Raw genomic sequence first — 27,240 nt, 5'->3', positions numbered from 1 at the left:
CCTTCCCCATCCTAGCTCCTTGTACAAGACAGTGAGAAAGGTCTCCCTGTTCACACAGCTGATCTCCCCACCCCCGTTCCTTTATATGGAATTTGTTTTTAGACAGAGTCATGACAAATTCCTAGTCATGTTCTTCTCAGAAATCTGTCCAGGAGAAATTATTATTGAGGTCAAATTTGCTCATGAACTGTGAAGCTGAAAGATGGAAAAGACACATGAGATCATTTCACCTCCCTGCCAGAGAGACATTGTTCCTTGCAGTACGTTTTCTGGTGCTAAATTTTATGAGTCCTAAGAAATGGAGAAAGATTCTCATTTCCTTTGGAAGACAATTCCACAGCCTAACATCATCCAGGGACTTTCCCTGGCACTTAGTCTAATATTTCATTCAGATCACCTTTTAGTATGCCCACTGATAAATCACAAATGACCATAAATGCATTTGTCAATACCTGTTAGTTAAATCCTAGGTGGCCACAGGGGAAAAAAAACAAAATCCCAATTTCAATGTACCAACATAATTAAGTTAATTAAACATGGCTAAAGAACTCTCATTTCCTGTGTGTGTGCATATTCTTTAAAAACTTGTATCTTTGTCCAACACTTACATCAATGACAAATGAGTACAAAACTAGCCAATATAAACAACAATTCTAATTAATTCTAATATTCAATCATTGCCCTACAGCATTTGGTATTGATATACTCCCCACATCATGGAGGTCCTCAAGCTGAAAGTACTGTATAACTTGAGTTATACATGTAGATAATTCAATGTAAAAATGTGTTATTAATATTGAACAGATAACTGGCTATTAGAACCAAGCTAATTTATGTGCAAATTGTGTGTTGATTTCTTCCACCTTCTGATTTTATTTAATTAATTCTAAACACATAATATTCTATATTGCATAATATACTTGCACATGGAGCGAGAATTCTAATCATTTGCTGTAATCCTTATAGCAGAAGCTTTATAAAAGATACTTTAGAAGGAAGAAAGTTCTTCCTTAGCATTATAACACATAACCATTGGCTGAGATATAATTTAATAATTTCATGATGAATTATACCAACCAATCCTATAAATTACCTTGCTTCCATTTAATCTTATTTTACAAAACAACTTGGTTTAACAGTGTTCACCACTAGAAGTGTTTCCCCAGTGCTGTGTTATCTACCTGCCCTTCAGCTGGCAGAAAACTATGCTTAAATGTTACCATCCTCAGTTGCCACTGTTTTAATTTCATAGCTCTTCAGATTCTTGACTTATAACCAGAACTGAGCCCAAAATTTCTGTTGTTAAGCAAGATAATTGTTAAGTGAATTTTACCCCGTTTTACAATCTTTCTTGCTACAGTTGTTAAGTGAATCATTTCAGTTGTTAAATTAGTAACACTGTTGTTAAGTAAATCTGGCTTCCCCATTGACTTTGCCTGTTAGAAGATCACAAAAGGTGACCACAAATATGCCAAGTGTCTGAATTTTGATCATGTGACCTTTGGGTTGCTGCAATGTTTATAAGTGTGGAAAACAGTCATAAGTCACTTTTTTCACTGTTGTAACTTTGAACGGTCACTAATGAACTGTTGTAAGTCAAGGACTATCTATATTGGCAGCTATGGGAAGATGTGAAGAAAGAATCATAATGACAGACAGCAGCATTATTGTGTATGTATGTAGCATATAAGGTTACTAAATTTAAGAAGAGTTTTGTCTCATTCTAGAATCTTCAAAACAGTTGTGTGTTGTGAATTTCAGTCAGACTGTCAGATTTCTCATTCACAGTACTCTTCTTATTCTTCTCCCTTCCTATGTATTTTTCCTTTCAATCAACTTTTCTCACAATTTTAAAAAGATAGAATAGAATAGAATTCCTTATTGGCCAAGTGTAAAAAGAAATTTGTTCTCATCATCAATTAACATTTAGTTTTGACATGTAAGTCTGGAAAAATCTACAGATACTCTTATTTTTAATCTATGACATATTTTCCCCAAATAGAACACTTGTCATCATTACATAGATGAAAAGGAAAAATATCAGCAAAGGAATTTGAAAACTGTGTCCATGGAACTATTAATATTTTCATATTTAATCCTAAGGATTAAGAAATAACCATGATTAGAAGGCTGGCTGACAGTTGGATGATTTGATTGTCAAAGTTTTACCACTGAACAGATAATTATTTATGCTGGATTCAAAGCACTGCACTAAACCATAGTATGATTTATTTGGTTTTCTATTAATACATAATGTGAACCCGGCAATTGAATCTATAAATGATTTTTAAGATTTAGCACAAATATTGAGTAGAGGCAGTTATGGTTTATTCAAGAGAAAATTAGTTAAGCAATTGGCTTATGTATTAATTCTTACAAAACTTTTTTTCTAGTTAAAACAAACATTGACATTCTTAATATGAAATACAGCACAATAGCAGCATTGATTTAATTATTTATATTATTTTTCTGTCTGTTTCTATGTAGATTTATTCAAAGAGAAGTTCCTTGGTTAAAAGGGGTTATTCTGAAGTAGCTGTGATCTGCTTATAATAAAAAACATACAGATAGGCACAATGAGTAAATAAGAAGAAATTCTGAATTCTATGGATGTTTTTTTTACTCAACAGATATAGAACTGTATTGTGTGGTGTAGGCACATATACCAGACATTAAAGTGTATGGAATTTACAATATTTATTTCTGAACAAACACAGCAAAGTTTATGATGATTGCTAAGAATTACTGCTTTAGTACTATTGTTGTCTTTTGCCAATTTACAACTTTATGCACTTGGCCTGAGTTCAAAGTTGGTTGGTATATGTGTTTCAACATTGCAAATTGAAATTAAGAAAAACCACAGGTTTATGTATATGACATTCAAAAGTGTTTGATGTTACAAGACTTTGTATTGTTTTGTTATTATTGTTGCTACAGTTACTGTGGGCCATTTTGGAAATAACTCAAATTTAAGGGCACCTCTAAAATAATAAATAAATAAACAAACATGCCCTTTTGTCCTTTAAAAATACTGTTTTATGCATATGCAGTTCAATGTATATTTAAGAAATTAATTTATTAAAACCATTGAAATCTAAGTGCTAGAGCCCACTGTAACTACATAGCCAAAAAGGCATTAAGAGTTGTTAATCTAATCCTACATAGCTTTTTCTCGGGTAATATCACACTATTAACTAGGGCATACAAAACTTTTGCTAGACCAATACTCGAATACAGCTCATCAATCTGGAACCCACATTACATCTCTGATATTAACACAGTTGAGAAAGTCCAGAAATATTTCACAAGAAGAGTTCTCCACTCCTCTACTCGTTGCAGAATACTTTATGCCACCATGTTGTGACTCAGAGGTTTGAACCTGCTCTGTCAGAAGACATAGACTCGAGTGATGAGGAAGATCTGGCATTAAGGTTTGAGCCTGCCTTGTTGAGTGACATAAATGGGAGTCAGGAGGAAGAGGAGGACTTGGCATTGGGGTTTGAACCTGCCTTGCTGGAAGTTTCGGAATCCTCATCCTTTCCAGGACCTTCCTCATTAGTTATAACTCAGGTGTTGGCAGATAAGCAGGAGAACGTGCCGGAGTCCTTGGTTGAAGATCAAATCGAAGAATGTTGGTTTGATGCAAGGAACAGACATAAGCAGAAACGTCAAGCACAAACTGGAAGGAGACGTCGAATCAGGGACTGAGGAAAGAGACTGACACGCCCCTCAAGGAATATAAGGAGGCATGTTAGCTTTGAATCCCCGTTTGGGTCAAACTTGTTAATTTGCGTCTGCAGTTTGGACAAAGTATTCTGTTTGCCGTTCATCTCTGATTTATAGTTCTGCTCGTTATTAGAATTTGCAGACAGCTTCTGGGAAATCTGCCAATGACGAATTCAGCCAAAGGAAAGTTAACTCTGTTGTTCCTGATATTGTCTGTTCGTGTTTTTTCCTTTGGACATTTGGATTCTCACCTCGTGGCCACAGGTGAGACAGAAAACCACCAGACTTGAAATTCTAGACCTAGAAAACCTAGAACTACACCGTCTTCGGTCCGATCTAAGTATAGTATATAAAATCATACATTGCAATATCCTAACTGTCAATGAATACTTCAGCTTCAACCATAACAATACAAGAGTACACAATAGATACAAACTCAAGATTAACTGCACCAAACTTGATCGCAGGAAATACAACTTCAGCAACAGAGTGGTCAATGTCTGGAATACTCTTCCTGACTCTGTGGTTTCTTCCCCAAACCCCCAAAACTTTAATCTTAGACTGTCTACTATTGACCTCACCACCTTCCTAAGAGGTCTGTAGGGGGCGTGCATAAATGCACCAATGTGCCTAGCATCCTTGTCCTATTGTTTCTATTTATTTTTCTTATATGTATCCATTTCATGTATTCATAATTATGTTTATACTTATACCTATTATCTTGTAAGCGATTGACAGATCAAATAAATAAATGAAATGTTTGATTAATTAGAGCTACCATATCTGGGCTATGGACATCTGAATTAATACTTTATAGTTGTAAAGTGACATAGAAAAATTTAATTACAATTCTTCACAATTACAATTTCTTGCTATAACTTGGCATTTGTTATATAATTCCAATCATGATCTCTACATAGGTCATCAAAAGTCTGTTTCTTGTTAGATTTTTCTTTCATTCTCCTAAGACATTTAGTTGACATCCTGAGAACTACATTGTTCTTCTGATGTTTTTCTCTCAATTAACAACGTTCTCCTGTCTGTGGGTGGGTGTGTATCCCTCTCTTCCAATGTTTAGACTATGAGTGCCATTGCATCTCTAGCCAAAACAGCAACATTCACACATAAGAAATCCTGTGATAGAGGCAATATACAAACAAGGTTCCGCAGAATGCAACATAACTCCAAAAAATTCAGCATAATCAGTCATGTTGAGATGCTATTTGTTGCAGGGAGAGTATAAATGACAGGATATTGGGGCCAGAATCCTGAACAACAATCCTGTACACAAAACATTTTCTTCCAAATTTTACTGATGTTTTCTAACTGTTTGCAATTGTTAAACATAGTTCCCTGGTCTGTTTCTAATCAGCATCACTGAAGGTGGAGGATAAAATAATCTAGTTATCTTGAAAACGTGTAGAGCAGAATCAGATTGCAAAGGAGTTCAATCCTCATTCTAGCCAGAACAAAACCACATGGGTAACTAGATGGCTTGCAATATATATATATATATCTATATATATATCCTATTCCAGACTGAAGCCAAGAACCACAGGGTAGCATTTTGTAAAGGAGTACAGTCCACCTTGAGTGTGGGAGGCTTGCATTAAGCAATCTTTCTCATGCCCTAACCTTGCCAAGGAAAGCCGCCTTTTTTTAAAAAATATTTCCTCTCAGCTATCAATCAGCTGCTCTTGCATTCCAATTAGTTTCTGTTCCCCAGAAGAAAATCATCAAAAAATGCCTTTGCCAGAATGATTGTGAAACCACTATCTATCAATATTGATCAGATGTTTACTGACAGAATCACTAGGCTTCATCAGGGTCTTAGCCTCAATGAGTCAAAGAAGGCTTTAGGACTCAGCTGAAATAATGACTATCTATTTGTAATTATTATTATTATTTATTAAGTTTCTATGCTGTTTGCCTCAAGTCCAAAGCCACTCTGGGAAGTCTACAGTGTAGTAAAAATAGAGATATAAAAATGATAAATATACACCCAATTAAAATTGCAAAGACTTAAATACAAAGAAAAATAGAAAATACCACTAAGAGCAGAATGGAGTAGTACCTTCTCTGTCACAGCACAAACCATCTGAATCTACAGCTTCTCATCAGGGATCCATGTCAATCAGCAGATTTCACCTTTGATTGTAAGAAGTTCCAAAGGACCATTGCAGAAAAAGCTCTCAGCTGATGAGGTCCTGACTGAAAATTGTTTGGCTGACGGGGTCCAGAATAGGCCCATTTTCCAGAAGCAGGCCAACTCCACTGGAGTAAGATGATTCCTCAGTTTAACCATTGAGAAATTAGATATATTTAGAAAAGTACATTTTCTACATATCGAAGTAAAATTTAACTCACATTCGTATTATTTCACTAAATCTCATCCTGTTATCAGGCTTTATCAATAGTTAGTTGAGCAGTGCAACTTGAATTAGGTACAGTATATCTATCCATCCATCCTTTTCTTAAAGGTGCTTTTTCAAAAGGCAGATGGACTGTTTTTTCCTTGAGGAAGAAGATGTTTCACTTTTCATTTTCATCTTATTTTGCTTCCTCAAGAAAAAAAAAACAGTCCGGTTACCTTTTGATAAAAGCTGCTCTTCATTCTGCATCAGTGGTTGGTCAAAATAAGCTGTTCTCACTGCATGCACTAAAGATGCAAAAGAAGCATTACGGGGAATTAAACTGTGCTTAAAGAAGACCAAAGCAAGCATCATCAATAAGTCAGAGTGGCTCAAAACATTTTTCTGAGGGAATCAAAGGTTTATAAGAATTTAAGGTAATGTTAATAGCACATTTTCTTCCATTTTCCTCCGAATAACAAACCTGTGAGGTAGGTTAGGCTGAGAAAGAATCTGCTTGCTTATTCATTGACCTTTTGTGACTGAGAATGGATTAGTTTTGGGGTTTCCATTGTAAAATTAGCACCACAACTACTATCAAACATTCAGAATAGAGCTGGAAGGGATCTTGGAAGTCTTTTAATCCACGCCCCCCTGCTCAAGCAGGAGACTTCAGAGAGGTGACTGTCCAGTGCTTTCTTAAAAACCTCCAGTGATGAAGCCCCTACAACTTCTGAAAGCAAGCTGTTCCACTGGTTAATTGTCCTCATTGTTAGGAAGTTTCTCCTTAATTCCAGCTTGCTTTTCTCCTTGAGTAGTTTCCATCCATTGTTTTTTGTCTTGTCTTCTGGTGCTTTGGAAAATAAGTTGACCCCCTCTTCTTTGTAACAGTCCCTCAAATACTGGAATATTGCTATCATATCATTCCTACTCCTTCTTTTCTCTAGACAGGCCATACCCAATTCCTGCAATCATCCTTTGTCTCCAGGCCCTTTAATCATCTTAGTTGCTCTTCTTTGCTTAGAACCACACAGGTTCTGTTAAGGGTACTTCAGTACAATGGACTAGGTCTTGCTACAGGCTTGTTTGGGGAATGTACATGGGCAGGCAGTATAACATCCTTACCTCTATTTCCAAGAGATAGGAATGTTTGCGGAACTGAGACTACTACTACCTTGCTTTGCTTTGTCTAACGAGAAGATCTAGCCATCTCCCCTGTTAGGAGGAAAAATGCCCCCCCTGATCAGACCTGTGGAATGCTAATGGTAGCTTCATTCAGTAAATGTAACAGTAAAATATGATCAGGAGCTCATCTTGCTTAAATCTTGCCCTTGCTATACCACAATATCTGTGCCAGAACCATCAGCTTCCCTCTGCCTAATGGTAGAATCAGTTCTGAAAATGCAGTGAACTTAGAGGCTTTCCTTCCTCAAAGATGCTGGATGAATTCTAACTATGACTATTCTACAAGGGAGTGTATTTTTCAATTAAGGTCTGGATTGCAACAAAGCTCTTCTATTTGTATTTTGAAGAAAAGTATGCAGCATGTTGTTAAAAATTTGTCCCTCGAGGCCTGGAAGCCTAAGATATGGAAAAGTGTAACAAGTGGCAAGTAAATTGCAGAAAATTGTTGGCGAGTACATTTCGTAATCTACTGCTAATGTAAAAATTCAATTTATTAAAGGCAATAAACACATAGATCAGTGTTATGCCAATATTATTATACAATTTCTAAGATTTAATGCTCCCACTGAATTTATATAGCCTGAGGATTATGACTAAAATCCAGACAGATTCTGTTTCTGATTTGGAGCTAATCATAAAAATGAAGTAAGCATTCAAATGAGTCACATTTTGGAGAAAGACATGCATACAAAATCTACAAAAGTTACAGTCATGTTGGATTTTTAAAAAGCAAAATCCTATTAAAAACAAGCTGTCTGGTTCCCTTCAAACATTTTCTACATTTTAATGCAAGATATCTAGTACTATCTATTTCTCTCTGTGCCAGTCTCTGGATTCCTAAATAATACAGAGAATCCTAAAGATTTGTACAAATGACCTTTAAAAATATCTTTCAGAAAAAAATCCAGTAATGTTCTAAACAAGGCTGAGAATTCTTAACGCTTACAAATTGTCACTGGATCAGGGGGAGGGGCTTGAAAAATTGGAATAAAAAGTCTGACTGGGTGACTGGCTGACTGGGTGGCTAACTGGCACTCAGGACAAAATGTCTGTGTCCACAGATGAACCTTTTCGTGGGCCCTGGTTGTTAATTTTTTATAATTAAAAATATGAACTTGTTTTTAGGGGCCTTATATGCCAACACATGTTACCAGTTGTAACACTGACTAGACTGCTTCATCAGATCTGGCCCCAAAGAAATCTGGTCTGAAAGAAAGCACAGCAGCCTATTAATCTTGTATCCAGCCACTTTCATAGTATTAGTATTAAAATACAAAGCCTTCAATAGCTCCGCTTCCTGAAGGAAAGACCTCCAGTTATACAGTACCAAGCTCCAAGAGATAAGCTTTCCCCGAGAGCTCCTGATTTTAGTAACTATGCACAGTTGTGCTTCTTCCCAGAGAAGCCTTTCTGGCAAAATGATTTTCTTCTTCTTTGCTCACCCCCACCTCAACATTTCTTTCCTATTATTGTTTTAAATCTATTATGAAATAGTTAAGACACTTCAATTGTTTTTTTAATTAAAAGTATATATAGTAAGTGATCTTAATCAACAACAGTAAGAATAACTTAGGCACCAAAGAATCTTTTACTCTGCTTGTTATGGATCTCGATACCAGGTGAGCTGCCAAATTGTCCACTCCTATCTTCTTCTGGGTAAATGCCCAAGCATGCAAACTTGGACTGTTGAGACAAACAGGACCATTGGCCAACTCCTTGATAATCAGAATAACAGAATAACAGAGTTGGAAGGGACCTTTGAGTATTCCACCTTAATCTCCCGCTCAAGCATGAAACCCTGTACTGTTTAAGACAAATGTCCAATCTCTTCTTTAAAAACTCCTGCATTGGAGCACCCACAACTTCTGGAGCTAGTTGTTTGTTCTCACTGTTCAGCTGCCTAACTAAAGAAATTTCTCCTCAGTTCTACATTGGTTCTCTCCTTGATTACCTTTCATCGATAGATTTTTTCCCGCCTTTGGGTGCTTTGTAGAATAGGTTGATCCAGTGGTAGAATTCAATTTTTTTTACTACCGGTTCTGTGGGCGTGGCTTGGTGGGCGTGGCAGGGGAAGGATACTGTAAAATCTCCAGTCAGAGGTGGTATTTTCTAGTTCCCCTAACTACTCAAAAATTCTGCTACCTGTTCTCCAGAACTGGTTAGAACCTACTCTGGGTTGATCCCTTCTTCTTTGTGGCAGCCACTTAGATATTGGAATGATCAGAGGGTATATGCAGGAATGATCAATCTTTCTGTTCAATCTTTCTTATTTCCAACAAGTTTATCCTTCTTGGACTCAGGAAGAAAGAGACATGTGTCAAGCATGATTTCAGACGATGCCCTCTAATTTCAGTTTTGAAGCATAATTAAAAATAATTTGGATTTTGTTGTGAGCATGGAACACCAGCTTCCAAATTTGTCTTCATAGCCTGACTGAGATAATTATTACTGAAAGATGCCTTTTTCTGAGTTAGCCTATTGTCCACCATACAATATATTGAATACTGCACTATAGCCTATTGTCTATTTTGCTGAAAATAAATTTATAAGAGACTTCCATCTAGATTTCAGAGAGTCTTATTCTCAGCATTCCCAAGAAATCCAGAATTGAATCTAGTAAGCAAAGTAATGATGTACCACAACCACTGCAACTGATGTACTTTCACTAAGGAAACCATTACTCTGGATATGTGGTTTGGCAGTGCTGTTCTAAACAAAAGTATGCATGCTGTCGTAAAAAAAAAAAGGAGAGAAAAAGAGCTAAAATAATTATTTTAATGTTGAACTTCCAGAAGTCTCTTCTGCAAAAGAAGCATATAAGCAATGAAATAGCAAACTTTTCTTATTAATCTGTAATCACTTGAGCAGAACAGAAAGCATGTTTGGTGAGATGAGAAATGGAGCAAAATGAAAGTACAGAATAAACCTCTAAATGCCTCGTGGGAAGCCTCTCATCAAACCACATTTGTTAATGTAAATAAGATAATTAAACAGTTACACAACAGGTTTCTCCAGTATTTAAATATGAATAGCCGAAAAACTAAAGAGGACTTTTCTAAATGGAAATCTCATTTTTATTTCATCAGCCACAAAGTAGATCACAAAGTAATGGAGAGGGAACGTAACCAGTAAAAGGGCTACTTTTCTTAAAACGAACCCATAGTACAGTGGGGAAGGAGTCATTTTAGGACACTCTGCTTGCTCCATTCCCATCTGAAATTCTTTCCTATCCTTTAGGAAATAAGAAAGAAGTTTTAGTTATAATGGTGTGTACAACTAAAGTGACAATTCCTTGAAAAGCTGCTGTTACACTCCAAAAATCTGTAAGTAGTCACATAATCACCCCATGACCTTTTCACATGTACATATTAAATAGTTATGTGTGAAGAAATGTGTCACATGACATCCCATTAATACATATTTGTGAAAATCTCCTTTGAACCAAAGTTTAGAATAAATTTTTGTGTGTGGAGGAGACCTGTTCCAAGTCAGCAATATTGGCAATTTATGATTTTTCTTTTTTTATCTCAGTCCTGAATATTAACTCCACTTCTTGAGTATTGTTCAGAGTTTTAGCCATCATACCTTTTATACAAGGATACTATGCAGCTTTGGAACATGAAGGGGGAAAAAGTAACTTTATTTCGAGCAGGATAATAAAGGAAAAGCTACAGCCAGTGAGGGGGTTTAACTCTGGGTGAAAAGCTAGTTTGGAAGCATATAAAATTATCCATAAAAATTATCAACACATAAGATCTCAGGTTTATTGAGATGAAAAGGAGAGAGAGTTTAGACTAATAAAAGGATGTCTTTGTTTATGAAATGCTTAGTTAGACTATAGATTTTGTTGTCATCTGATATTGGTGACAGCTGAAAAATTGGATGATTTTAAAAGGCGGTTAAATAAATAGAATATAGAATTCTTTATTGGCCAAGTGTGATTGGACACACAAAGAATTTGTCTTGGTACATATGCTCTTAGTGTACATAAAAGAAAAGATACATTTGTCAAGAGTCAAGAATCATAAGGTACAACACTTAATATTCATAGGGTACAATAAGCAATCAAATCATACTAGGAAACAGTTAATATAAATCATAAGCAACAAGCAACAAAGTTACAGTCATACAGTCACAAGTGGCAGGGGAAGGGCAATGACTGATGAGAAGATTAATAATAATAGTAGCGCAGATTCTGTAAATAGTTGGACAGTGTTATGGGAATAATTTGTTTAGCAGAGTGATGGTGTTTGGGGAAAAAACTGTCCTTGTGTCTAGTTGTTCGGATGTGCTCTGTAGTGTCGTTTTGAGGGTAGGAGTTGAAACAGTTTATGTCCAGGATGTGAGGGGTCTGTAAATATTTTCACAGCTCTTTTTTTGACTCATGCAGTATACAGGTCCTCAATTGAAGGCAGGATGGTAGTAATTGTTTTTTCTGCAGTCCTAATTACTCTCTGGAGTCTGTGTCTGTCTTGTTGGGTTGCAGAACCAAACCAGACAGTTATAGAGGTGCAGAAGATAGATTCAATAATTCCTCTGTAGAACTGTATCAGCAGCTCCTTGGGCAGTTTGAATTTTCTGAGTTGGTGCAGAAAAAACATTCTTTCTTGTGCTTTTTGATGATGATTTTGATGTTAGGTGTCCATTTCAGCCTTTGTGATATGATAGAATCTTGAAATTTGAAGGTCTCTACTGTTGATACTGTGTTGTCTAGTATTGTAAGAGGTGGTAGTATGGGAGAGTTTCTTCTAAAGTCTACAACCATTTCTATGGTTTTGAGTTTGCTCAGTTCCTCCCATCTGTATGCGGATTTGTTCTTTTCTCAAATGAGACCAATCATAGTTAGCAGGTCAATTAATAGTAGCAATAGTTATATACAACACTCTAAATCATGTACTTGATCTCTCAGGGCTTTTCTGATGTTCATTATATCTTTGGGGAAAAGGAAATATTTGAGGCAAAGAGAAGTGCTTCTGTGACATATTTGTTTTAATTTGAATGTGCCTATTACATTATTTCTTAATCTATTATTCGATTCTGAAAATTTCAGCTTTCATGACTTTACCGAATACTGCATCATTTTGTTCTAGACTGCAGTTACCCAGAATTTCTAAGGAAACTAGATCTTCCCCCATGCTTTCTTTGTTGTAAGTGCATTATATAATAGAGGTATTATATCACAAATAATTAACTTCAGTGATACTAAAACACTGAATCCTGAAATTACCTACACAGACCTTTGTTCTAGGACTAATTTTCAGTGTCAAAAGTCAGGTGCCCTTTGTTCAGTTATTTATTATATTTTATATGCTGCCTTTATTTTTTTTCTACCATGAAACCATTATACTTAGCCAAATGCATGCTGAACAACTATGTCTTGTTCACAGCTACTTTTTATTAGCTAGGGTGTTTTCAAAGTTTTCCAAGAAGCATCAGATTGTAAGTATTCAAATGGAAGCCAGGTATTAAAATGGTATTGGATTTATTTTGTGTAAAGCTCTTCCAAGTGTAAAGGGAGCCAGCAAAAGTCTATACTTACATGTAGGGACAAAAATGCAACTTTGGTGTGAAGGTCAGATAGGAATAAATGATATCAAAGATGTTTTGTGACTAAAATGAATGGCGGATTCCAAAGTCTAAAGAACAGGAAAACCAAAATGAGCCTCCAGGTCACTCATTTAATAGAACTCTTCTTTGTTTTTGGATTTTTTTGAAAAGTTCCACTAGAAAGAGGAACCTGGGAACATCCTGAGGAGAAGGCTGGTTTCCCTGACAGCTTTGGATAGTGGCCTAAAGAAACAAAAGAGGGACATTTTGTCTCAATTCTAGTGCAGAAATTCAAATATCAACAGAAATAAACAGTTATTACCTCGAAGGAATTCTTAATTTTTTTCCTATATGTTAAATTTAAAAGCATTTTTTTAAAAAATAATCATTTTGGGATTCTAAACATTAAACATCATTAACATCATTTTATTTCCAAAAGAATTATGATGAGTATTCCAGGTTGTATATGTGGGGATCCAAAAGGAGAAGTATACTCATATTCTTAATATTGTATTCTTTTGTTGATAAACAAAATGAAGATCTTTTAGATTTACAAATGTTAGCTGGGTTAGAGCTTTTCCACATTATCACTCTAGTGATTTGTTGTGTTACCTTAAATTTAGCACTGAAACATATGTTTCCTTTTATCTAGGGGTGTGATTAAAATTTTTAACAACCGGTTCTGTGGAAGTGGCTTAGGTGGTGGGAGTGGCTTGGTGCTCATGTTAATGTCTGGGTGTGGCCAACTCAATATCACTCACATCGAGGCACGCATCTCCTCGTCTGGCCTCTCATGACTGTGGGGATGCTGCAACAGTCGTAAGTGTGAAAAATGGTCATAAGTCACTTTTTTCAGTGCCATTATAACTTTGAATGATCACTCCACACAAGCAAAGTACCAGCAAAGGAGGGGAAAAAAACTCCAGAGAAGTTCCTGAGGAAGGAAGTCTCATCCTGCCAAGAATGTAACAAGGGCTAACAGAGAGGCAGTTTCTGTAAGCAAAAACAGAATGTTTCCTTCCTGCCCACCTTACAGGATTAGGTCAGTAATTTTTTCTAAAACCAGTTCTCCAAACTGCTTAGAATGTTAACAACTGGTTCTACAGAATAGGTGCGGACTGGTAGAATCCTACCCCTGCTTTTATCATAGATGAAAAGAGAAGATGCACACTTCAGATTTGCTGAGAAACAATAACTGCCATACAAAGAATATTATATAAGCTAAATTGTAGGGGCGGGGGACTAAATCAAGATATGAATAAATAGAAGGATATCTTTTTGCATCTACCCTTTCAAATCTGAAAATTATAACATGACTTGCTATAACTGATTACTGTATAATTGGACTTGACCCAATTATATTAAATCATTGACTGTAATATCTTTTATAATAATAGGAAGGAGTATTTGCCTACAATGTATGCAAACAATTCAGGAATATAGCTAATACTTATGAGATTCAGAGTTGATTTTTTCCAGAAATCCTTGGACAAAGTGCCTCCTTCTAAATTGCTAATGTAGGGTAATCAGATACTGAATAACAGGGATGGTTTGCTCTATTTGCCACTTTGGAATCTTATATGCACCACTGACACTATGAGAAATTAAAATGGTAGTTAGAAAGGGAAGCTGGGGAGGAAACATAGCATACATACTAGAGGTGGTGTTCAGCAGGTTCTGACCAGTCCTGGAGAATCGGTAGTGAAAAATTTGAGTGGTTCGGAGAACTGGCAAATACAATCTGACTGGAGATTTTGCAGTATAATTCCCATTTCATGCCCACCAAGCCACGCCCACAGAACCAGTAATAAAAATGTTTGAATCCTACCACTGATACACATCCACGCACACCCACACGTAAAAACGTAAACTAGTAAGATGTATATGAAGCAGGAAGAAATGAATGGGGCAATACTTAAGAAAAGGAGATGTTAAAATACTCTGAGTTTTTTGCCTTTTCTGCTTCCAAAAGAAAGCTGGTTATTTAAAACAAAAACCCCAGGGTTGTTGTCATGCACATCTGCAAAAGTATTGTCAGTTCCAAATCTGGTCTAGATCCAAGCTGGATGATATTTCTTAGCAAAAAAAACCCTAAGCCTTGCCAAACCAACTGAGGTGACCTCACATCAATAAAGCAATCAATGGCACAGTGTTAAAACTTAGGAAGAGGGGAATGCTTCCCTAAGAAACAACTTATAAATAATAGAGAACAGTGATAGCAAATGAAGAATTTCAAAATATAGTGTGAATCATAGCTGAAGTCTATGAGAGATAGTCTACAGCTTTCTTAATAGTTTTCTTCCTAATACAATGAGTGCATTGTGTAGATGTGCTATTCTTGTGTTTTGATTACTTATTGCAATTTTACTATAAAGGGAAAAATCCCAAAGGACATTGAAGTGTAAGGGTTTTAGTCACTGAGATAAACTCTAGGAATGTAAGTCATTTTTCATAACTATTTATGGAGTGAAATTATATTCAATTTCAAACAACTGCACTAAGAGAAAAGTCTAAAACATTTCTTTGTGGCTATAGAGCAGTGTTCTCATGTTCAGAAACTTTAAGATGTGTGGACTTTGTGCTGGATGGGAAATTCTGGGACTGAAGTCCACACATCTTAGAGTTTTTGAGGTTGAGACATTGCTTTATACTATGATTTTGCTGGCCTTTAACATAAAATCTAAGGCACACTATACACTGTATATATCTAATGTACAATTCAAATACTTCTGTACTTTTGAGTTAGAGTTCTATAGGGTTTAGGAGATCAGAGTGACCCTTTTATAAAGAGCAGAAACAACAAAAGGAGAGCAATTTCTACCCTTACTGGCATAGTTGTCCCTGCACTGCACAACCCAAGAATAGAGCCACTGTAAAACTGAGAAGTTGTATGCCAAGAACTATGAAAAATAGGAAAATGAAAAACATAATTAAATTTTAAAAATTGACGTGGAAAACAAATAGCATTTTGCAACTGTATTTTTTAATTACAGTGCCCAGTTTGTACTCGTGTTATAAAATTATACAATAAAAAGATGGAGACCATGAAGTTGAGTCTAATTAGCCAATTCAGTTGATATCCAGTCTCTGCTTGAATCCATTAACTGAAATGTAAGTACAACCATTCTTGGTAATTGACATATTGTTCAACTGTTATTATTGTTAGGGAGGATTTTTTAAATATTCAAACATTAAATTTTGAAATTTTATAAAATGATTATGGATTGGGGAGTAAAAAGAATATTTGAAAAAATGCTGCAGAAAACTATTTCCTTATCAGAAAGCTACTTATAAGTGAAATCCCTAGATGCTGAGTTCAAATCAAAGGATATTTTACTTTTATATTTATATTATTAATAGTAGCATTGGCAATGCCACTATAACAGGTGTCAGGGAATCCACGACACTTCTAGGTGACACAAAAGCCACAAAATATTTTTTAATTTTAAAAAATGATTTAAATTTTGTAATTCAGTATTTTCAGTATTTAGTATTTCAGATTTCAACTCATAAAACCTTGGAGTAAGGCTACTGACATTTCATATAAAATCGTGTGATAAAACCCAGCTGCTTTCTAAGCTTGCTGGTCTAACTTGAAAAAAGGCCCGTTCCAAGCACTACAGTTAAAATAGTGTTACTTGCAAGACAAATGTCCTTTGTCATGTTAAATGTCATGAATACCTATAAGAATCCAAGAGTTTATAGAGATAATGGGAAGAGTTTTGTCAGGATTCCTAGATATGGTATCTGCTCTTCTCTGAACTGCAATTGTTAGAATTCTCTGAGGAAAAAGAAAAGACCTGGCTATAAAAGCAGTCTACATCTATATCATGATTAAGTCATTAAATGCTGGTTAACCATGTAGTTTAGTTCCATATGATTTTAATTGACATAATTATTTTATTAAGTATCTTTCCAAATGCCCCATATCTAGCCAACAACCATATAAGTCAGTTAAGTAAGTTATTCAATCCTTTCCTGACTTACTCATAATGAAATTCTTGAAAGTTTAATCAGTGATTTTAATGGAAAAGAGATAGGTCAGTTTATATTCATATTTCAACGAGTCAATTTATTTTTATTTATTTTTCTCATTTCCAAGGTTTGTATTAAGATTACATAGAACAAATGCCATGTTTTTCCTCCTCATTATTGTCTCCTAGCATTTAAGAATGTAGACTGACACATATACAGCTGTAGAAAAACAAGATTAAACACAGTGTATTATGTCCATAGAAATTTCTAACTAAAATACATTACAATTTCATTTGTTGTATATTTCTACTGCATGCATGGCAAACTATTTTGTTTTACATGAATATAAATTAGAATTGTTAGTTGAAAATGCAAAAAAGTAATAAAAAGATTTAACATTTTAATTTTAAATATGTCTATATCTTATGTTGTTGTTTACATTTTACATTTTTATATTTTATATATTTTGCATATTTCAAATAGTAAGTAAAAATAATTTACTGGAATTCAAGTAAATTTGCATTTGAAAAAGTATTAGTTTGGGCTGAAAATTCCCCATTACCATTGGTAAACTTTGTAGCTATTAATAGTAACTGACCATAAACTTCTTTATATAATTGTTATCAAGATTATGTCTGTGCAGAGCTTTGTATGTTTATGTTGAAATTATAACATTCATACTAATTTATATCCTGCCTTTATTTTTAAAAAATAACTCAAGATGGTGAATATGCTTATATTCCTTCCTCCTCTTATTTTCCCCACAATCGTATGAGGTGGATTGGGTTAAGAGAGAGAGTGACTGGCCCAAAGTCATCCAGCCGGCTTTCATGCCTAACGCAGAACTAGAACTCGCAATCTCCTTTTTTCTAGCCTGGTGCCTTAACAACTAGATCAAACCATCTGTTATACAATATATCTAAATAAAATAGAGATAGCGACAGACACATAGTCTGTTATTGATCATTGCCCTAACATTCTCCAAACGTTCTCTTTCTAATTCCAAATTAAATCTTTGCCAAATATTTTGGTGTGAAGAAGCTTTTGGTGAGTGTATCCCCTTCATCTGGATTACAACTTTTTCTTTTTTTTCCAATAAATTTTTATTATTTTCCACCAGTACAAATCTTAGTTACTTTTTCAACAACATTGATATCCATATATAATATTGTCTTATACTTTAATATCTATTCCTACCTATCTTAGTATATATTATCTTTGTTTATAATTAATCATCTACACATGTTGCCTTTATATTACAGTTATTATTATATATCTTTAATATTGTCTTATTCTTTCAACATCTATTCATACCTATCCTTAATACTTATATTACTCTTATACATCTTTGATCCTTCTATCTATCATATTATATCTTGTGTATCACTTTCTTAAGAATTCTTATTTAATCATCTTTTCTAATTCTTATCTCTCTTTTTCTGTACTATCATGTACCATTACATGTACCATCTATGCCAAATCGAGTAGTTTTCTGATTCTTCTTTTTCTTTCATTTTAAGTGTGAGCATGTCCATCTCAGCACAGCCTGCTATTTTTTGTATAATTAACTCTTCAGTTGGATTCCTCTGCTCTTTCCACATTTTCACGTAAGTTATTCTGTCCGCTGTCAATATTTGTAAAATTAAATATTTAATCTTTTTTGGATATTGTTTTTGAATAATCCCAAGTAAATAGATTTCCGGTTTGAATTCAATTTGGCATCCAATAATTTATTGTGTCCACTTCATAATTTTATTCCAATAGGTCTTGGCCAGAGGGCATAGCCACCATATGTGATAGTAAGTATCATCAACTTGTTGGCATTTCCAACATTTTGGATTGGTGTTCGGATATATCTTGGCTAATCTTGTCAGGGCTAAGTACCACCGATAGAACATTTTATATAAATTTTCCTTGTATGTTGCGGCTGTTGTTAATTTATAATTTATACTCCATAATTTTTTCCACTCATCTAAATTTATATTATAACCAAAATTCCGCACCCATGCCATCATCATATTTTTTTACTCTTTCTTCTTCCATTCTAAAATCTAGCAAGTATCTATAAGCTTTGGATATAATTTTTTCTCTCTGGTCCAATTAATATCTTATCCAATTGATTTTGTCCCATATCAAACTCAAATTCTTCTGAATCTGTTTTGTATCTGTTTTGAACTTGGAGATATGGCCACCAATCAATTGTAATTCCTCATTCTTTTCATTCTTGATTTGATTTTAATCTTCCTTGGGCATCTAATAAATCCTTGTATTTTCATCACCTTTTAGTTTCAGCTCTCAATTATTCCAAGCGTCATGAGAATTTTCTCCTGTAATTTTCTATTATTTACATCTTGCCAATTGGTTATCTTTGTTGATAATCCACATTGGGTATTGTAGGGAATAAATGGCAACTTGTTTACTTCTTTAGTGCTGTTCACTGTCTCTCAGAAGTTTGCTATGTTTTGTGCATGTTTAAAAGAGCCAGCCACTTAATATTCACCCTAATAGTATTCAGGAGTTATGCCTGAACAAGAACCCATGCAAAGAGGGACAGACCTACACCACATGAATATCATGCCCAGTGGTGGGATTCAAAATTTTTTACTACCGGTTCTGTGGGTGTGGGTTGGTGGGCATGGCAGGGGAAGGATACTGTAAAATCTCCAGTCAGAGGTGGTATTTGCTGGTTTTCCGAACTACTCAAAATGTCTGCTACCAGTTCTCCAGAACTGGTCAGAACCTGCTGAATACCACCTCTGATCGTGCCCAACCTTCCTATCTTTAACAGCCCCAAATAATGGCTGCTGAACCTCTGCTGGAACACATGTGTTGAAAGATAACCCATCTTCTCCTGTATAATTGATACCACTATCATACTGATCTCTCTATAATGAAGGGTTTTTTTCCAACATTCTGAATGTATAGGTAATCCTCAACTTATGGCCACAATTGGAACAAGAATTTCTATTGCTAAGCAAGGCAGTTAAGTGAGTTACATCCAATTTTATGTCAATTTTTGTCACCAAAAGGCAAAAATCAGCCATAAATCACTTTTTTCAGTTGCCTTGTAACTTCAAACAGGTTGCTAAACAGATGATCGTAAGTTGTGAACTACCTGTACCCATCCTGCAATTTAAATACATTATTTTGTATCCCTGAACTATGTGGTCACAGAAAGCAGATTTTAATCTGCTATGTCATTCTTTGTGATTATATATCCCCACAAACTCCACTTCTTAGGAATATATCTTCTCAACTATTTGAATACTTCTTTCGATAACTTTTAATTCCATGGCCATCCTCATTGGTCTTCACTAAACCAGTTTCTTAAAGTATGGTGCTTACAACTGAACATAACACTGAAGGTGGACTGACCAATGCAGAACAAAATTGAATGATTTTGAAATGATACTTCAAATGGTGCAGCCTAAAATGTTATTTGTCTTTTCTCTAGTCACCTTATACAGATCATCCATTTTCAGTTTCTTCTGAAATCTTTTTCATGAAAATCAAGACAGGTGTTTCCTGTTACTGTGCAATGATTTTTTTTTGCTTGTTTCCTATATAAAGAACTTTACGTTTGCTTTTGTGTACCCTATGATAGCTTCTGCTATTGCATCCACTTTTTTTCCCACTAGGGGGCATGCATAAGTGCACCAACGTGCCCACCGTCCCTGTCCTATTGTTTCTTTTATTTTTTTATTTTTCTTATATGTATCCATGTATTCATAACTATGTTTTTACTTATATCTATTATCTTGTAAACAATTGACAAAAATAAATAAATAAAAAATAAAAACTTGTTTGTAAATGTAATTTGGATGTTTCCATTTGTTTCTTATTCCTGTTGTCATGTTTCCCTTTGACTTGAAATGAATCCTATGTATCATTGCCAAAAGGTTTAGTAAAATATTTCATTACAGTACCCAAACCCCGCCTTAAATATCTTTCTTCTCTTCCTCTTCTTCCTAATATTCTTTCTACTATCTTCTCCATTTATTAACATCAAGTTTTCCTTCATGCAGTTCAAGAATTTCTAGGACTATACTGGGATAATCTTGTCTTCCAACAGATGTCTGGTAATTATTATTCCCTGTTTCTACTGCTTTTATCATGAAGTTGCCCAATTTGTTTCTATGACCTTCTGAAGCCAATTTTAAATGTTGGTTCTCCTTGCCAAAACAATTTTCCAGATAAATCTGACTAGATTGCAATAAAATTTCCTGTTGTCATTTTATATAGATAATTCTTTTGCACTATTTGGTAGATTTTCACTTAAAAACCATAACAACTTGGGTTGTAGAGGATTTTATTTTAGGTTACTTTTTTTCTGAAATATAACTTTTGGTTTTGGCTAATTAGTATAATGCAGAACTCAGATTTATGTAACAGTGCACGTGTTGATATTTTTAAAGTATTTCCTGCAACATAATTCATAATACACTTCAGAAGAATGGGGAAAATCACCTTCAGATGGGCTATATTTTTATGACTAATTAAGATTACAATCTTTAAACTGAACATAGACTATCCTGCAGACTATTCTCTGAAGTGGAACACATATAAAGATAGATACACCTTCTTTTTTTCAAGAATTGTTATATAACTAATGTATTAAAAACTTCATTTGTTACTATGGTATTGTCTGTATCATTCATAGTACATAATCTAAAACATTCAAATTTGTGTTCTAATGTTACAAACATTCCTTGGATGATTTATTTTACTAGATTTATCTTTTAGCAAGCACATTTAGAATTAACCAGTCCAGGTAATATTGCTGTTGGTTAGTGTTTAATTCCTTTCCGCAACCCCAGAGAAATAGAAATATTTGTATTTAAATAAAATGGCTACTATAACAGATTTGCTGATATGTAAAGGGCATTACAAACTCCAGAGGTATTTCTAGGAAACAAACATCATTGAACACTGACAAAAATTCAAAAGTTGAACACAGAAACCATAATCAGTCATGATGATGTGTTAAGAAGAAAACAAAATGATTTTATGAAAATGTCTGTCTGAAGTAAATGCATTCAACTTCATTCAGAATTAGTGTAGCACAGCCAGTTTACATATGTTCAGAACTCCGAATGTCCTTTTTATTGGTTTGATTATGTTCTTGAGGTTTATTCAAAGGCACAAAGCTATAACAAACAATTGTCCATTTTTATTTGAGAAGAAATTGCAATATTTACATAGTAATACTTATACTCTTGGACAGGAGAAGGCCAATATCTATCTACTTATTTACCTTGTCTTTAGTAGCTATTCCTGACATATTAAGATGAATGCAAGGGCTTACAAAATACAGAGAACATCTGCTAGGCATAGATGTGAAAAGCCATATAAAATACAAAGTGAACATGTAGAGTAGCTCTTTTATTTTTATTTTATTTTTTAGTAAGCAACGTGTTTAGTTTGTGGTGGCTCTAAAATTGTTTTGCATGGTGTATCTAGTTTTCAGTTTGCCAAAAGGCCATCTAGACTAGGGTGCAAAACATAAAAAACAATTGCCTGTGTGATTTAGTGACTAGCTTTATTGATAGGGAAAATCAGTTTCAAGTCTCCACTCAGGAGCTACTGTTTATTGCATCCTATTTCTTTCTGGATTTGAAACTGTCTTTAAGGGGACACAGGCCAAGATAATTTATTAGGCATGGCCACCATTTCCAATCCATAGCATTTGGAAGGTATTAAATCTATCTTGGTAGAGAGGCATAGGCATCTGGAAGAGGAATAAAGGTGGTAAAGGAAAACAGTTTGTAACAATACAAACTTATTCCTTATAGACTTGTGTGTGACATCGTGATACAAGTAGAAAGGATGAGCTTGCATTATGATGTTACAATGCACCTTTTGGCATCATTATGGGTAGGAACAGATGTCTAAACAGATAGGTTGATTGGTAAATAAATGTCAGGTTCAAGGTACCAAGAATGACACAATGAGTAGTTTCTTTATTTCCGTTTGCCTATAGACAAGGATCTTGCCAGACTAAAGTACACTCTGCAGAACTATCAGATAAATCCTGTGAAAGGTTTAAAGAAGGATCTCTTCTGGGTCTCTTTCTGCATACCAAGGATTCAAGGCTGATTGTCTCTTAGGTCCCTAGAAAAAAGCTCCTTCCTCCTCCACCTAGATTCCACCGCAATGAATGTTTAAACCTATTTATTCCTTAGTGTTCAATGTACCATACTAACCCAAGAATACAGTAATGTGAAATCAGACTGTATTACAGAAATGGGCAAGTATTCAGAAATGTTAATAAGAGACTGCCCTGATTCCTTTATGCACATCCATACAAAGCACAGTAGATTGATTGTTCATGGCTTTCAGTAGTAAGAAGTGATCTTTGGCAACAAGATCACTTCTTACTACTGGTAAGAAATAGAAAGACTACTACTTTACCAATCCTAGTAAAAATTGTATGTAACCTAATGTATACTCCCATGAATGTATGAGTAGCTACAATCTAATGGCTGAAATATCAATTCAGTTGCCAAAGTAAATAATAATGCTTCTCTAACAGCCATAATTCTTGGCTCCTTAATCATTTATATTACTAATATGCAGTATGGAAAGGATCTTAGAACAAATGTGGGATTCATTGTAAGGGCACTGTAGGCCTGTGATTTAAAGTTCAACTATTCGGTTTCTTATTACTTGACTGTAGCCAACTTGCAGATTCGTTTTGATAGGAAGTATATTCATCTCTTACTAGAGTTCTTTGAAGCAAAGCATCTAGTTGTGGGAATATTCTAATTCAGAGGAGGGCTTATATGCATCCAACAGCAGGAACTCCCCTTAATTCATCATCTGAAGAATGCAATATTTTCTGTAACTTTGGATACTCTAAGACTGAAAGAAATTGTGCAGCTATTGCCTCTCTTCAATAGCAGGGTTTTTTGTTGCTTTGTTTTATTGGGGAAAAGTATTATAGTATTATTAGGGGAAAAGTAACGTGCAAAATGGAAGCAAAAAATACAATATCACTGTAATAATTTCAAAATTGAATTGAATTGACTGTGCCATTCTATGAATGAGGTGGAATCATTAAAGAATGAAATCATTCCAAATGTGACTTCTGTTATCCCACTTACTTGGTCCATACAAATGCCATTATAAAGTTTTTTGGAAATGCATGATATTAGAAAATGTGTATTCAGGTATTCTGAAAATAAGTTATCAAACTTTCCTTTCAAATTTTCTTTATTCTGAAAATAAAGAACAGTTATCAAATGTAATGTTATATATGAAATTTTATAAAAATAATTCTAGAATTCATAAAATATTACTCCACTGGATTTTCAAGGTAGAAAAAAAATCACACCCTACTATTAATAAGCATGTCTTTAATAGATAATAAAACCACATCAAATAGATTGGATATCAAGATAGAATGCCTGGGTTCTTACAACAATGGAATACTTTAAGCTAGAGGAAAGGCAAAGTAAAGGGCATACTATAATAGGTAATATTGTGCATATTCCTATAAGATTTTTATTATGTTACTTAATTTATAAAATAGGATTTATCAAGACAGCATCTTGGATGAAAAACTGAGGAAATAAAATATGGCTCCTCTTTTGTCAGGTTTCAGAATAAACAAACATTGTTATGGCTATTTCAGAGGATCAGTGTATTTTGGGTGTAGCTATATTTAAACATTTAACTGCATTTTTTTTAGAATAACAGATTTTTAACATTTAGATAATTTAAACCTGAATGAAAAATAAAGGAATAAATTGAGGTGTGTGTGTGTGTGTGTGTAAGAACTGGGCATGGTAGAGCAGATATATATGCTATGTAATGTAAATCTCCTCAAGTCAAGCTCCATTACATGTGATAATATTGATCCAGCCATACTGTTTTCTAGCAGAGTGCCAGTGGTTGTAGGAAGGGTAAGCAGGTAAAAATGGAATGTGCATGTACTGTAATCCATTCCTGTCTAGTGCTTGAAAATCAGCCATGATTGGATAGATCCTGCCTTTAGAAATAGTTTATACCATGAGACCAAACGCAGTTGAAATATGGAACAAATAAATGTTAACTACTACTATGCAATTACCCATGTTTCCCTGAAATTAAGACCAGGTGCTTATTTTCTTTTGAGATCCAAACTAAGCACTAGGCCTTATTTTGGGGGGTGTCCTCCCCATGTACAAGAGGCCTACTTCTGCTTGTTCAAGATGGGGTAGATGGAGTCCACACAGCGCACCAGTGCCACTACCATGAGACAGGGGGGATGGGCTGTCCCATGCACCCTGCACTGGCTTACCTTAGGACCCCCACAGATAGGCCTCTGACACCTGCCTCTTCTCACGGCAGTGGGCTTATATTAGGCACACACGTAAAAAATGACAGGTTTTATTTTCAGGATAGGTTTTATTTTGGGGAAAACAAAGTATTAGTTTTTGGAGGATAATTATAGCAATTATTTGCTACAATTCTCTAGATCTAAATCTTTTGATGCACCCATTCACCATCATGTTGGCTCCTAATATTATAAAATTTTGTAGTGTGATATGTGTTTAAATTATGAATGCTGAATAAATAATATGCAAAAATAAGGTGTGAAAGCTTGAGGCTGTTAAGGTAATTCCCCGTTAGGCGAATGAGCGCACACAGGGAGACGTAGTGAGAGTGGTGAAGAATAACACACAAACAGCACACAGCTACACTGTATAGTAAAATGTAGGTTTTTACTTCCAATAAACATTTAAGCAAAGTCCAAACAAGCAGTCCAAGTCATTCACAGTTAAAGCAATCAGTTTTCAGTCCAGGGATAATCCAAGTAACAAAGTCCAGTATCAAAAACAGTTCAGTAACAGACTTACATCAAATCCAACAATAACAGTCAATAGGAACAGCAACACTCTCCAGAACAACAGAACAGGAACTAAGTCAGGTTTCTGGCTCAATCTTATGGCCATTTGAGGAACCACACCCAATTACAGTTTTAGCATTTTCTTAAAGAAACAGTATTAAAATGTCTATCCTGGTTTATATATTTTCCAACCCAACTATTAGGTGACTTACATTCCTAACAGAGGCTAAGATTACTTCTTGCAGATGTAAACATTTTGATTACATCTGGTAGGAAAAGATTCCACGTAAAAGCATTGGGTCAAATAATATTTGGTAAACACAATTAGCAATTGGTGAGTAGGAATGGCCTTTACGAGCTGAATTAAAAGATTATTGAAATTAATTAACAGAACTATTGCAGAAAACCATCAGTTTGAAACATTAAGAATTGGTATTACTTATAGAATATTGTATGTAATTGATTTCTGGGTTCAATTCAAGATGCTGTTTATCTTGTTTAAAACTCTAAATGACATGGGGGCCAGGTTATTTCAGGGACTGCTGTTTCCTGAAAGTATCTACCAGTCTTACCAAGTGAGAGAGGGTGTTTGTGCTCTGTAGCCCTTCCATTAAATGTTGCCATCTGGTGGGACCTTGAAGACAGCTTTTTCTATGGATGTCCCAGCTCTTTGGAATAGTCTGTACTGGGGTGGGATTCAATCGGTGTTACTACCGGTTCAGTGACTATGTTTTGCTTCACGCACATGTGTAAAAAAAACATCAGCTGTGCCACCTTGGCAGATAAAAAACGCTGAGCACAGGCATGCAGCATTTGAAAAGCCTCTTTTTTTCTGCTTTTTCAACCTCAGCCATGCCGCGCAAAGCAGTAGCAGAAATTTTGAGTAGTTCGGACAACCGGTAGTGGAAATTTTGAGTAGTTCGGAATACCACCACTGACTGGCCCCACCCCCATCTATTCTCTGCCTCCCAAGTCCCAGCTGATCAGCTGGGTCTTCTTTTGTTGCCCTGCACAGGAGAAAGGGATTTTACAATATCCTTCTCCTGGAGTGAAGTGGGAATGAAGATTTTACAGTATCCTTCCCTGTCATGCCCACCAAGCCACGCTCACAGAACCAGTAGTAAAAATATTTGAATCCCACCATTGGATAAACAATATTGTTATGCTGGTTGGGAATTATATTTAATATGGCTTTATGGAAGGTAGTTGTAAATCACCCATGATAACCATGCTTAAGAAATAAGTTAGTAAATAAATAAACTTAAATAAATAAACTTTCAAAAGAAAGAGCAAGAAAAAAAGGCAGGATACCCACTATCTAAAGAAACATTGCAGGATTGTTTCCTTCACCAGAAAAATTCTAAATTTTTAAATCATTGCACTGATCCAAATAAGTGCAAAACATGGGTGCTATTGTTACACGCTTGAAATATCTGCTGATCTTAAGCAGCGATTTAAACAGGGTATTCAAAATTTGTAGTCTAGTTCAGTTTTTATACAACTATTCATAAAAAAATGGGATTGTCCTGCTAACTCTTTATAACCTGAATTATTTCCAAAATTGTCTGTCAAAGTTTCCATCCCAAGCAAACATTGTTTTCTCTCTGAACAGTTCAATTTAGACAA

General features: G+C 34.9%; 1 protein-coding gene across 7 annotated transcripts in view; it reads left to right on the top strand.

Moving 5' to 3' along the window:
- Positions 1-27,240, top strand: part of COL8A1 (collagen type VIII alpha 1 chain) — a 93,477-nt gene that overhangs the window by 32,948 nt on the left and 33,289 nt on the right. Inside the window, exon 2 of one of the 7 annotated variants that reach the window (XM_087937321.1) lies at positions 15,803-15,920. The exons of 5 other annotated variants lie outside the window; for them this stretch is intronic. The gene's annotated coding sequence lies outside the window, so the exon portion shown is untranslated. Of the gene's footprint in view, positions 1-15,802; positions 15,921-20,817; positions 20,864-27,240 lie in introns of those variants that run through there. One more of the 7 variants, XM_026700850.2, reaches the window with a different exon arrangement.

Source organism: Pseudonaja textilis, chromosome 7 (assembly GCF_049901715.1).
Source record: "Pseudonaja textilis isolate UNSWEBS1 chromosome 7, rPseTex1.2, whole genome shotgun sequence".
Taxonomy (NCBI): domain Eukaryota; kingdom Metazoa; phylum Chordata; class Lepidosauria; order Squamata; family Elapidae; genus Pseudonaja; species Pseudonaja textilis.
This window is presented reverse-complemented; position numbering and strand designations above follow the sequence as displayed.